The sequence below is a fragment of the Primulina eburnea genome, chromosome 5 (assembly GCF_022965805.1).
Source record: "Primulina eburnea isolate SZY01 chromosome 5, ASM2296580v1, whole genome shotgun sequence".
Classification (NCBI taxonomy): domain Eukaryota; kingdom Viridiplantae; phylum Streptophyta; class Magnoliopsida; order Lamiales; family Gesneriaceae; genus Primulina; species Primulina eburnea.
This window is the reverse complement of record NC_133105.1, coordinates 10,273,109-10,286,212: the sequence shown is the minus strand read 5'-3', so window position 1 is coordinate 10,286,212 and position 13,104 is coordinate 10,273,109. Positions and strand designations below refer to the sequence as shown.

Sequence of the window (13,104 nt, the reverse complement as noted above, 5' to 3'; positions counted from 1 at the left end):
TCCCAACGATCCACGCTACCGCTGCGCTACTCTGATAAAAACTTAAATCATATGTTGTCCTTACGTCTCTTCAATCTTAATTAAATTTCCTACCAAAAATCTCGGTTGCGATTCACAACTTAAAACGACTTATGGAGACTTACTTTTACTTTACTATGATCTCGACTTCTAACTTTTCTCGCTGTTCCCAGTATTAGAAATGAAGGTTCAAGCTTATCGTATTTTACTTTTCTTATACTATACTCGTAATGTTCATCGAACTAATACATTAGCATCAATGCAGTTTAGCCTAAGAAATCTTAGCACCAAAATTTTTCTGATCAACTTCTATCCACGGCAATACACTTAAAAGTTAAATCTTATCTTACCTCATAATAATATTGGCCTACAACTCTTGAATCGATTCTTTCCTTACAATACTAAGCTTATGTAACTTAGCTATTTACAATTACGTCCCAAATATAAAATTGTTGCCAACCTTTAATTTCGAGTAAGGAATACGACAAGTATAAAAGCTTATAAGATTTTTAAACAAAATAAATTATGACATCTCATTATAATAATGAGATATGATATACATAATTATTTAAACATATCTAATATTATATACACCATATTTTTACCATAAAATTATACAAATACATACATATACCAACGGTCATAAAACGATAACAAACGGCTATATTTTTTTTTTCTCTCTATAAATACCATCTCACAAATACATTCAATCACTTCAACTTTCTCTTCTTCTCTAAAACTTATTCTTCATCAAATTTTTCGAAGAAAAAGAAGATGGCTCTTGCGAAGTTATTTTCAATTATTTTAGTTATTATATTTACGATTCTTGTATTTATCGGAGAATATCCTCCTCATGTTTTTTCTTTATTTTTACGATTACTTGTAATTGTTGTTTATCCATTACTTTGTATTGTAATATTCATTAATTAATAAAATGCATCGTGATTTGTCGTACCACCATGGCAACTTTTAGATTTCTTACTAAATAAAAATCTTAATATTCATTGATTGATAACTTATGTTGAACACCACTAATTCCCTTTTGTATTTATTTCACCCACAAAAATTTCCGTACTAACAAATATTTCATACATTTTAAATTCAACTTGCGCAATCCAAATAGTTTTAGATAACATAATTCCAACACACATATTTACTTATTCCCAATTTTCTTAATAACTTACAAAAAAAAAAATTCTCAAGACCAGATGTCTACTTAAATCTTTTCATACATCTATCGAGTAACCTAACCATCGATCATACTCAACTTTCTAGAAAATAAAATTCTAACAAAAGTATAGTCCTAGCTGTTAAGATCATTGATAAAAACTTATAACACATAAATCTTAAGTTCCCAAAAATTTTGCTAACTCATTGTCTACTCTTATAACTTAGTTAATTGAGCAACTTTTACCTCAAATCGTTATCATTCTAAATTCTTAATTTGCCGCAACATTAATTCACTAGCGCCTAACTTTTGAGCCAAATATCAATTCATCTTACAACTCCCTTGATTATCATTTCTTATAATATTATAACCCAAATACTTTAATGTTCTAATGATCTCTTCGAGCTTAAATCCCCGAGATTTCTATCATTTAAACCATTCAATTCTCATTTACCGCTAAACTAGTTCTCCCAATTTCTTAAAATTGTAGCATAAATTCTTAATTTCCTAAAAAAATTACCCAATTGTCCTAAATTTCGAAAATTCCACAATTATCCATAAGTTGTTGGCATTCTTAATTCCATCTTATAAGTTTCTCGTAACATAAAGTTCGACAATCTTAAGCTTATTAAACCAAAAAATCAATTTCCATATCATGTCTTACATTTCTATTAATATTTAAAATCCCAAGTGTTCCTCAAAAGTTCGTATTTAATCCCCAAAAATTTCGGACTTTGCAATTTGGCCCTTAAAGTTGCCAAAATTTATATTTTTGGCCCTACAACTCTTTGAAATTTGCATCTTCATACCCATAAATTTTTCGACTTAACCCTATTAACCTTAAAATTCTTGAACTAAAAATTTAATCCCAAAATTTGGTAAATTCGAAAATAATCCCTTGGAATATTGCTTTGCACTTAGGTCTTTAAAATTTTCAATTCGTGCAATTCAATCCTTAAATCCAACTGGGAAGACATGCATCCTAAATAAATTCTACGTCTTTATATTTCTAAAGATCGTCGTAGTCCCGAACCATTAATCCTTTAATGGAGTTCTAAAAGAATCAACTCAGCTAACAACCATGAATCATCAGAAATTTCTTATAAAATCTACAAGTCCCAAAAGCATTCATCATTATCAAGTTTAACTTATGACCCACAAGTACAACATCAGTACTACTAACCAAAAATTAATATAAACAAATCATTTTCAACTTTTCCAAACGCCCAAAAGTAAAATTCTTACTCATGTTCAAGTCCACCACACCAACATGCAAGAAATTAATTACTTTCTCATTTCATGTCATAACATGCATAAAAATTTTAAAGATCCTGAAACGTCCCGTGTTCTTTTGTTTAAAATGCACTAGATTTTTTTTTTTAAAAATTTCGGTCAACATAAAAATTTTTTAATAAAATATTTTTGTGCATGATCTAGAACATTCGCTAGCTAGCATTTAAAAATCAATTGCTAACGTCATAAAATAAAATAATCGCATGAGTTACCAAACCTAGAAAGCAATAATCGTGAAACGTATTTTCCTCCCCAAAACCACTCTAAAGCATAAATAAATGGTTTTAAAAATCTTTTAACGTGAAATCATATTCCATAATCATGAGTGCGGAAAAACAGTAGAAGCGCTGGTCCTCGGGTTGTGTGCACCTTCAGTCCAGTCATCTCATGTGTCAAGCCCTCCCTCAACCTCACCTGCATCCATCACACCTAGTGAGTCTAAAGACTCAACACACCAAAACTTTGTAACGAGTAATAGATATAAAATCACATGCAACAGTGAAAATACTTGTACTTAAAATATCATTTCATGAAAATGCATAAACTTGAGCATGAACATTTTCGTAAATATTTTCATGAAATGCATAACATGAACCTGAACCTTTACCTTTTCCTTGATCATAACATAACATGATAACATGACATAATAGCATGACGTGATTCTTTTCATGATCATAACTTTATCTTTTCCGTGATTGAATTCAGATCGTTAATTGTGACTTTCCTGACGTGACATGACATGACATGACGATGGTACCATCTACATGAAACCACAGTACTGGGCGGCGGGGACATCAGCGACACAGGATCGTCAACTGAGCCTTGGCCTATTCTTGATCATAACCTCAAATCCTCAAATCCTCATACTCACAATTACTTCACTTTCATCAATGTTTTCATGTTTTCATCACCTCATAAAATCATGCATGAATATATTTTCTTTTGAAACCAAGCATGCACCATGTATTTTAAATGTCAACTTTAATCATAACATTTCATGGACATTTAAAATAAATCATAAATAAATCATGAGCATTTCATAAGCATTTAACAATGAACATAATATCATAAAAACAGCATTTAGGGCACTCCCATGACCGTTACTAATTTTAGGTGTAAAAAGACCGTTTTACCCTTGGACTCGACAATTTCGTTTCTGACTTTTTTTCTTGATTTCATGACTCTAACATGTCCCAAATAAACATTTAAGCTTATAAGAATTTTCTCGTAATTTTATTTGGCTTAAAACTTAGACTTTTCAATTTATCTTTTATTAGTTATTTTAACGGTGTTTTAATCCCGAAAAATACCAAACTTTAATATAAAATTCCTAAATTCTAAATTTAGTCTTTTTATATTATTTTAGCTTTTATGGACCACGACCCGACCCTCGTGAGCCGTTTTCCAATTTTCTTTACTTTTAAAACTCAATTTGACACTCGAACTTCAACCCCGAGCCAACTTCCGATTTTTCCGAGTTACCCCCGAACCATGTTGGTCCAAAACTTGACCAACATCATAAATTACCCTATTGGACCCTCAACCCACCGAGATACCATGCCCAAAGCAAAAACGAAGGTCCTAATCTACTCCAATGCAATGGCCGAGAATATTATTTTTTTCGTGGAGTCTAATTTGTGAACTTATGGCCCCAGCCCACACTCCAGCCCTTGAACCGACACCTTGAGCACTTAACAAGGACCCAGAGGACTCGCCCTAACCTAACCCACGAGCCCTGGAACCTGCCCTTCGCTCACAGAACTCAGCGCGCCTCCTGCACAGAACCTGTGCATGCGCGCAGGCAGGAGTCCTTGTATAACAGGACTCCTGCCAACCCTCAGGCTCGAATCTTAGCTTGGCTAGGACTCTAGTCTAGTCTCACCCAAGTCCCTAGCCAGCCCTGAACCGCTGCCAAGGACAGCCCTCTCCCTGGTGCTTGAAACCCCCAACCCTCACGCATGACAGCAACAACACGGTTGCATGTTCCGCTACTGCCGTTCCTTAAATTCTTTGTGGTGTTAGGGTGAGTGTTTAAGATTCCCAAAACATGCTTAATCCTTACCTGGTCTCAACCTAGTATCATGGCAGCCCCTAATTACATACAAGACATGAATCGACACATGAGAACGTTAGTTCGTAGCACGTACACGTAAAAACCGAATTTTCTGGAATAAGACTTCATTTTCTTCGCACAAACATAATTTAAATCAATAGTATGATGTAATGGACGAGAAAAGGAAGATATTGGCGTGCCTTTGCGTCGTTAACGCACGAAATACCGATGGCGATGAAGAACGGAGAGAACCGAGCTAATTTCCTTTGAACCTTGAAAGAAAAACTGAAGCTCCTCACGGCCGAGAGCTGCTGTTTTGCCGTGGAGGAGTTTTTGGTTTTCTGAAAATTCTTTTAGCGGCGTGAACGTGTGTGAGAGTGAGTGGAGTGCTTAGCTTAGGGTTTAAATCTCTTTTTAATATGTTAATTAATTGTTAAAAAGGCTTAAGGCCAAATAAACTCTTAATTAAGCCCACTGGTGCAAGCTAGGCTCTTAATCAATTTATAAAATGGTTTTCATAAAAATAGTTAGTGAATTAAATAGCCGGACTGCTCAAAAGGTCGCATTTTAATTGAAAATCCAACTACCGATAAAAATTAGTCTCGGCGTATAAAATCACCTCAAAATTTCTTGTTTCAAAAATACGAGAAGCCATCTCTCTCAAATCAAATAATTAAAATTAATTGTTTAATTAAAACATTTTTTTCACATTAATCAGCCCCCGGTCTCCGTTCCTCGATCGTCGCATGAATAATCTTTAAAAATGCAATTTCATGCAGAATGTCCATAAAATCATAATAAGCATGTATGACACATAATTCGATAGCAATTAAAATACAAGAGAATTTAATAATTGCATGCATATGGTTCGCGTGGACTTTAAATTTTCGGGGCGTTACAGATCCAATCTCAATTCATAACGACAAGCCAGCCTGTAATCTGAAACGTATGTCATGTAAACATACAAGTAATAGAATTTAAAGCATACACATACTGAAATCATGACTTGATGTTCATTACTTAAAAGACTTTAAAACTTTAAAACTTACAGACTTGAGGTGTGACTTCGTGAGCTTCTTGCGACTGGCAGTAGGCATAACCTTTTACAAGAACACCGCTCTGATACCAACTGTAACGTACCGTATTTTTTACCATTCAAAACTTGCGGAAAAATTAAAAATTTTCTTAAACAAAAAATTTCATAGGTCGTCACTTGTCATTTAACTTAATAATATTAAAATCAACATTCCCAACTAATATTTTCCAACAAAGTACTTATTTCAAATCATCTCACATCCAATATAAAAACATAATATTTTAAAGTTTTCATAAAACATAAACATAGTGGTCTCGGGTTTAGCCTTCCGCTCAGTCCAAGCCTGCCCCTTGGTCGCCACCTCCTGTCTCCTCATCAACATACTCACCTGCATCGATCAAGTCTAGTGAGTCTAAAGACTCAACACTTATAAACTGGGAATAACGAGTATTACATAATAAAACCACATTCAACTTCAAAATATAACATATATACTTGAAACTTAAACTTTGCGTAATAAACTTGAACTCTTAATAAACTTAAACTTTCATAATAACTTTGAACTCTCATAAACTTCTTTGAACTTGAACATACATACTTTGAAACTTGAACTTGCATAATAACTTGAACTTTCATAAACTTGAGCTTTGCATAAACTTTGAACATACATGCATACATAATATGACGTGCCATCACATAAACTTTTCTTTAAACATGATTTCATACTTCAACATACTTAACTTCATCATTTTGCGTAGAGGATGTTTCAAAGCAAGTGACCCATAACATAATAAATATCTGATCAGACAAACCACAGTACTGGGCTGACAGGGACGTATCCACAGCCACATACATGAGATCCCTGTTCATAATTTAACAGGCCAGTTGATCCACGTTCATAATTTAACGCTTCACAACCACGATCTAACCCGTTCATAATTTAACGGGCGGATTGGTCCCTGTTCATAATTTAACGCTTTCCAATCCTAACTTCAAACCCGTTCATAATTTAACGGGGTGGAGAGGTCATCGGCCACGTTCACCGACTTCCAAACCCATTCACTTTTGGTCACAAGACATTTAGCATACCTCAAAAACTTCAAATATTTTCTTTGCACGTCATACATACTTACTTTGCATTGAGGGATTCGTTGGATGTCAATCGGGTCGTTGCTGCAACATACTAATATGAATACATAAACTTAACTTGTACAACTTAAACGTAAATGTCATGCTTAATCTCAAGCTAAATAAATTCTTAGAAAATTCTATAATTTCTCACCACTTGACCTTGTAAAACATCAATGTTAAATCATAGCATAAAACCTCAAACCAAACCTTAAGTGATAAAATATTTATCCCAAAAACTGAAGCTACACGGACCCCGTACCCAGGTCAGGCCCCGGGTCTGTGTAGGTACTGCCTCATATGTGTCATGTAAAAGAAGGGGCACGGACCCCGTCCCTAAGTCCGTGTAGGGGTACGTGTCTGTGCGTTTAAATATGTGTCGAAGAAATGAGAAGGCACGAACCCCGTGCTAACCTCCGTCTCCGGGTCCGTGTCCGTCTGCCCAACGAATTATTTGATGAAAATTTATGACATGTCTATTCTCCCAATTAACACATAATGCATCAAGATTCAACACTATGAGACCATTCTAGGACACTATAACAATGAACTAAACTTTTATAATCACCCTACAATTTATACAACCCAAAAATACTGTCATTTATATTAAAGTTTATTTCTTACGACTTCTTAATAATTCAAGCTCTTAACGACATGAATCGAAACCTCAAAAATACTATAAACATCATTACTAACTTTCTTATATGCAGCAACGATCACCCATCGATCCCCAACAAAGCCTGCAACATAAAAACTTCAAGAACACATTAAAATTCATAACTTTCTTGAAACACGATTTGAGCAGTCATACGAAAAACATCATAACTCACTCGTTTTTAATCCAAATAACTCGAATTTTATATCAAATTGAACGTATCAAAAAGATCTACGTTTTTGTAGTTGAAAGTTTTCTCAAAATATGTACCGAAAAATTTCAGTTTTCGAAAGAACATCAAAACATAAATATTCGGATCTAATTTGAGCAGTCATACTAAAAACACCATAACTCACTCAATTTTCATCCAAATATTTCGAATTTTATATCAAATCGAAGGCATCGAAAAGATCTACGATTTTTACGTTGAAAGTTTTCTCAAAATCAATACTGAAAAATCGCAGTATTTTACAGAACAGCAAAAACGTGAATTTGGTGATCCAAAATTGATTCAAACTTGATCTAGACGTGATTGCTCAAACTTCTACGCATCGCACATATAATTTTCGCATAAATAACAATACAACGCATAATATGACAAGATCGATGCATCAAGAACAGAATATACGTGCCTTTTGATATTTAAAATACCGTAACGACGATACCGAAGCGGAGACGGAGCGAGAGACGATCCGGGACGAACGTGGCTCGATTTTCTTTGAATAAAACTAAACAAAACTTGCTGGAATTTAAGAGAAAAAGAACGATGGCTCAAGAGGAATTTGGAGAGGAAATAATATAGAAATGATGTTGAGGGAGAAGAGTTTTAAATAAATTTCTCTTCTCCTTTTTAGTCAAAAAGCTAGATAGAAAAATGTGTTGTTTTTGTGTATATGCTTCACGTGTAGTTGTGTGTGTAAAAGTGTTGGAGTATTTGAATATGTGTGTGTGGTGTGTAGTAACCCACATATTATAATTATAAAGTGTGTGTTTAATTAAATAAATCATGCTACTAAAAATGTTAAGCCAAATATCAAGTTAATAAAATTCCAATCTCATAATAAATTTACTAAAATTCCCTAATTAAAATAAAATCCTCATTTGAAAAACTTTAAAAGTTTAAAAATCTTAAAATAACTTATTATTTAAATTAGGCTTTAAAAATATTAAAATTTCATAAATCATTTAAAATGCCTCATACCTAACTTAAAATAAAATACCACAATAAAATTTACTAAAAATCGTTCCGGTCTCCTTTCCTCGATCTCGTCTCGAATAATCGCCTGAAACATAAAACTCGAGAAAATATTTTAACGTAGATCAATTAAACATAAATATTAAAATAATAAATTCATAAATTAAATGAAAGTATACATTAAAATCATAAAATACATAAGGAATTTAATAACTTGCACGCACGTGGTTCATATGGACTTAAATTTTCGAGACATCACAAAGCTACCTAAAGGAGCCCAATGAAGGTTGTTCTTCTAGTGTGGGAGCTACCCCTTCTAAATATTAACACAGAAATAGGAGAAAATGGAAAAAGGTACATAGAAGAGTCCAATGAAGGCTGTTCTTCTAGTGTGGGAGCTACCACTTCTATGATTAGAAGTCACTGAGTGTGAAGAAAATTAAAATTGTTTTTCTGGAATTGTGCGTGTTGTCGGAAGATGTTGCCAACATTTGTGACAACACTTCATCTATAAACATATCTCATATTTCTTTTCATGTTTCTATTTTGTTACATTCTGTTATTAGGCATACATAGGTCATGCATAAACATATCATTGTGAATATTGTTGAGTCATAAGGATATGAGAATTTCAACAAAAGAAGAATTCAATGAAAATTCAAACTTTGCTCAAATTCGAATTTCAGTGATCTTCCATGTCTAGTGGAGTTTAAATTCCATGTGGATTTATTTCTGGAATTTTTGAAATAAGCATTGTGTGAATATCATCTCAGTAAGTGCAGAAAGGTGTTAATGGCTATATTTTACGATTTCATTTCTCTTTTACCGTTATACTACGTCAGTTACCAAACGTTTTGATACCGTTGCACTGTTCTTTCATCCTTATCTTCATGATTTACATCGCCTAATTTATCATTATTTGGGAAGAGTCTCTCGAATTTTCATATTTTCCTCTCGAATTTTATCTCAGTTTTTTTCTGCATTCTTCGTTTTTTTTTTCCACTTTCCTCTTCACTCAAACCACCAATTTAAATGGCAGGAAAAAGGCTATGATCTCCATGACATACAGAGTGAAATGGGTCACACGGATGATGTTGCCCTCACAGAGACATCTCCAGCAACACCTACAGAAGCCTCTTCAATGGAAATAGTCCCCGTTGCTGAATGATAGGACTCGTTTTTACGTGTTTTTAGTGTTGGTTTTGAGTCGCATTCATGCATCATAGTAGTTTATTTTAGTTTAATTGTGCAATTTTGTTTAGCATCATGTAGCATATGACTGATCTCGTGTGTTTTGTGGTCATCTGGTGGGAATTGAGCAGTTTATTCGAAGAACCTCGCTAGGGCGACCAAAAGTGTCCGCCCCAGCGAGAAGTTTAGTCTTGCCGAGGAGCTGTATTCGAAGTCTCTCGCTAGGGCGGTCAAAAGTGTCCGCCCCAGCGAGACCAGAGACATGGCCGAGGAGTTTTATTCGAAGTTGCTCGCTAGGGCGGTAAAAAGTGTTCGCCCCAGCGAGCGACGAGATCCAAGAAGATTTGTTTCCAAGTTTGGTGGACTCTATCTTACACCATGACCTAATAGACGAGAGAGGCGCAAAAAAGAACAGACCATTCTGATATTTTCCATCACTTTTCTTGGGAGGAAGGCTAGGAGCAAAGGAGATTTTCGAAGACCTCGAGATTTCCAAGCGTCGTGGCCGTCATCCATCGTCAACCTTAGTATTTTAATTATTCAGTTTTTATTTCTTGCATAGATTGTTGATTTTTATTATGAATTTTGTTGGCTAAACTCTATATTTGTTGGGATTTAAGGGGATCCTACCCCGTACTCGTGGTTTAACATTATTTATCGACGTTTTTATGAGTGATTTGTTTATGCTTTTGTGCTTTCTTATTTCAATTGAAGTCTAGCTAACTTCCTTTGATTATTTCATGTTGTTAATGATTTCGATAGAATAATTGACAATAGGATCGAATAGCATAGACCACGGATTTACAATTTTAGTAGATATACGGAATTGGATACGTGTCGACAGTGATAATTCACCCGGATGAAAGCTAGTGGATTCCATAGAACGTAATGCAATCGTGAACTGTTAAATAATTGAGGATACTTGATTACTGCATGTTTATGATTAGTGTTAATATAGCTCGACAGAGTATATTAATTAGTCTAGGGAATTCCGTCGAATGCACGAGTAAAAGTCGAGTATAATTGTTTAAACACGAGTGGTAGGTGAACTGATAATTCCCAACAAATTCGTCTCTCATTTGATTTTCATCCAATTTAATCATTGATTTCTTGAGTATTTGTTCTTGCGCTTTAATTATTTTAGTTATTAAATTCACTTTATTTTAATCACCAATTCAATCTATCGTTGCTGAAGAAATTTACTTGAAAATAAAGATATTGTAACGCAGTCCTCGTGGATCGATACTCGTATTCACTTACGTTTATTATAACTTGACTATCGTGCACTTGCGATATTTTAAATCGAGCTTTCATTTATAAAACAAATTTTGGGACTATTCACTGTGCAAGTTTTGCTCGATCAAGTTTTTGGCGCCGTTGCCGGGGACTGTTGATTCACAAAATTTTTAATTTTCATTTAAATTCTTTAGTATTACTTATTCTATTGCTATTTGATACTCTCCTTTTGTTGCAGATTTTTCTGGTGATGCATGCGAAGATCACTCGAATTTAATCTTGAGCCTTTTGACCCTGAGATCGAACGCACTGCTAGACGCCGAAGACAACAGCAAAGACTCAAGGAACAAATGGAGAGGCACGAACAAGAGCAGGAGGCGGACCGCCAAAATGAGAGACGGATTGAGATGCCACGCCGTGTACCGATGATGGACTATGCACAGCCGTCTCTTGATGGAGCACGTCCAAGCATCGTAAGGCCAATCATCCGGGCGAATCAATTCGAGATCAAGCCAGCTATCATTCAGATGATCCAAAACACTGTTCAATTTGGGGGAAGTGCACTTGACGACCCAAATTCTCATATAGCTGACTTTCTTGAAATTTGTGATACTTTTAAGTTTAATGGCGTATCTGATGATGCTGTTCGTTTGCGTTTATTTCCATTTTCACTAAGAGATAAAGCTAAGTCGTGGTTGAATTGTTTACCTGTAGGGTCTATCACTACATGGGAGGATATGGCAAAGGCATTCCTGACCAAGTACTTTCCTCCGTCGAAGACTATGAAGTTCAGAGCCGACATTACTACTTTTGCTCAACATGAGCTTGAGTCACTTTACGAGGCATGGGAGCGCTATAAGGACTTGTTGAGGAGATGCCCCCACCACGAGCTACCTCTTGGGTTAGTTGTTCAAACTTTCTACTACGGTCTGCTTACTTCTAACCGTACTATGATAGATGCTGCTGCCTGTGGTAACTTACTGAGAAAGACGGCTGAGGAAGGATATGAGTTATTAGAGGAGATGGCTGCTAGTAGCTATCAGCCTCAGTCTGATAGGCAGAGACGAGGTGCTGGAGTTAATCAAGTTACGGATTTGTCTGCGGTGTCAGCACAGTTAGAGGCTTTGAACAGAAAGATTGATGGGATGAGTGCGAGTGGATCGGCTATGCGTCTGCAAGAAATTTTCTGTGATAAGTGTGGAGGTGAGCATGACGTACAGGATTGCCAAGATGGAAATCCATTCTATGTGCCTGAAGGAGCACCGGTAAAACAAGTGGTATTCCAGAACCGTCCAAGAAATGACCCGTATTCAAACACATATAATCCGGGATGGAGGAATCACCCAAACTTTTCATGGGGAGGTCAAAACAACCAGAATCGCCAGCAAAGAGGTCCACCATATGGGATGCGCCAAGGGCTCAAGCAAGAACCACCTCGGGAGGAGAAATCTAATTTAGAGCAAATGATGACCAAATTCATTTCTGCGACGGAGACGAGATTTCAGAACCAGGATGCATCCATAAAGGGGTTAGAGACTCAAATTGGGCAATTGGCTAAGTTAATTGCTAACAGGGAGCAAGGAGCTTTGCCAAGCAACACGGAAACTAACCCGAAGGAACATGTGAAGGCGGTGGAATTGCGCAGTGGAAAAGCACTTGAGTCTAATGAAAAAAAAAAACAAGCAAGGTGAGGATGAGGTGGAACATCAAGGAGGTAAGTCTTCTAACTCTACATTTACACCTATTGCACCGAATAAAATTGTTATTCCCCCACCTTTTCCTGCAGCAATGAAAAAAGCTAAGATAGATGCACAATTTGGTAAATTTCTTGAGATATTCAAAAAACTGCATATTAACATTCCTTTTGCTGATGCGTTATTGAATATGCCAAGTTATGCAAAATTCTTGAAAGATATCTTGGCAAATAAGCGGAAGCTAGAAGATCATATGACTGTGAACTTGACTGAAAACTGCTCCGCTTTAGTTCAAAACAAGATGCCTCCAAAGCAAAAAGATCCAGGGAGTTTCTCTATACCGTGCATTATTGGTGATATTAATTTTCATAAAGCTCTATGTGATCTTGGTGCGAGTATTAATTTGATGCCCTATTCTGTATTTAGGCGACTGGGAC

The 13,104-nt window shown here is 35.5% G+C and overlaps 1 non-coding gene across 1 annotated transcript; it reads right to left on the bottom strand.

The window, feature by feature from the left end:
• Window positions 1-11,758: 11,758 nt before the first annotated feature.
• LOC140833211 (small nucleolar RNA R71) lies at window positions 11,759-11,865 on the bottom strand. The gene has a single exon (XR_012118343.1). It is a non-coding gene; the product is annotated as a small nucleolar RNA R71 (small nucleolar RNA).
• Between the last annotated feature and the right edge of the window lie 1,239 nt (window positions 11,866-13,104).